Below are 1,486 nucleotides of genomic sequence, written 5' to 3' on the forward strand. Positions count from 1 at the left end.
AAGAGTAAGGTAATTATCATTTGTAATTTAATTTTGAATATTATGTGGATGAAGACCCTTAAAGAGGCAAGTTAGTGTTATTGGAACACTTAGCCAAATTTTGACTTGGGCTTGTAGTGATTTTGGGTTCAATTGGTAGGTCAATTTGAGGGATTTTTGGAATTTGGTCAATTTTGGGTATGTTGGGCTAGACATGGGTCTAGGTTCGGCTAGGCTTGGGATAAGTCCAAATTGAATGGTCCACATGATCAAGGTAAGTTTTTTTAAGGTCAATTTTGATTTATGGGGGTGTTATGAAGGTTTTTCAACAAAATTTTTGTCCAATTGTGTGGAATATGGGCTCAATTTGGTGGAACCAAGTCATGGGGCCAAAATTGAGTTTTTGGTTTAGCTCAAAATTGGGTTCAAATCATGGACCAATTGAGCTTGGATTTGGTTTATATTGGTCATATCAAGGGTGAATTTGAGTTTATAATTAAAATTTGGGGAGATTGAGATCAAATTGATGGACATTTGTAGTGATTTGGGGAAAATATGAGCCTTTAAAGGGCAATTTGGGGTTTCTGATCAAAGATGGTTAAATTAGCCAAATTGGGTCATGTGATAGTTGAAAAAAATAAAATTAGGAATATTTGGGAGGTTTTGGAATTTTTTTGGGATTTTTTGGAATTTTTAGAATTTTGGGGTAAGGAGAGGTATTTTGGTAATTTGGACAATTTTGGTGATTTTGGGTAGTTTGGGTGTTTTTAAGGTGTTTGAAATGATTTTTGAGTCAAGTTGGTTGTTTTGGCTAGATTTGGAAAATTTGGCCAAATTTGGAGTTCCGAGGGTATCTAGGTAATTTGGGGGAGTTGAGGGGCAAAAGGCTAGGTTGGGTGTCTTGGTAGAGTTGAGGTACCAACCACTATCAATAAGTCATAGACCAATGGGAACCCCATTTTGGGTCCTCTATGTAGTGGTCTTAGCCTAACCCTAGCCTAGGGCTAATGGGTTTTAGAGACCACCTACAAGAGTCTCCCAAAAGTATCAAGAGACCAAAGCCTAGAAATTCTGGTTTTAGGGTAGTGAGTGATTGTGAGTACAAGTGATTGCAAGTGAGTTCCTTAGCCCTAGAATAACACCTAGGGTCAACCCTAAGGTCCAGTAGTCCTAAGGGTTACTCATTTTGAGTTTCCCTCATAGTGACCCCACATACTAAGTGCTAGAGGTTAGGACCAATATGTGGAACTCCAAGTTGAGTAGAGAAGAGTCTAGAATTTTTAATGGTGAGGGTTCCATGCCTAGTTTTCTAAGAATAAAGAATAGTCAATAATAGTCAATAAGAAAGTCCTATGGCTAGATCTTAGGCTACTAAAGAGGAAAAACTAAACCTCAACCAAAAGTGAGGTCAACAGATCAATGGACATATATTTTGAATTCAAAAGAGTTGACTTTTAGACTGATTTTTTAGGGGAATTTTGAATTCTTTTTGGAGTGAGGCAACCTT

This window comes from Phalaenopsis equestris, unplaced genomic scaffold (assembly GCF_001263595.1).
Source record: "Phalaenopsis equestris unplaced genomic scaffold, ASM126359v1 Scaffold000901, whole genome shotgun sequence".
Taxonomy (NCBI): Eukaryota; Viridiplantae; Streptophyta; class Magnoliopsida; order Asparagales; family Orchidaceae; genus Phalaenopsis; species Phalaenopsis equestris.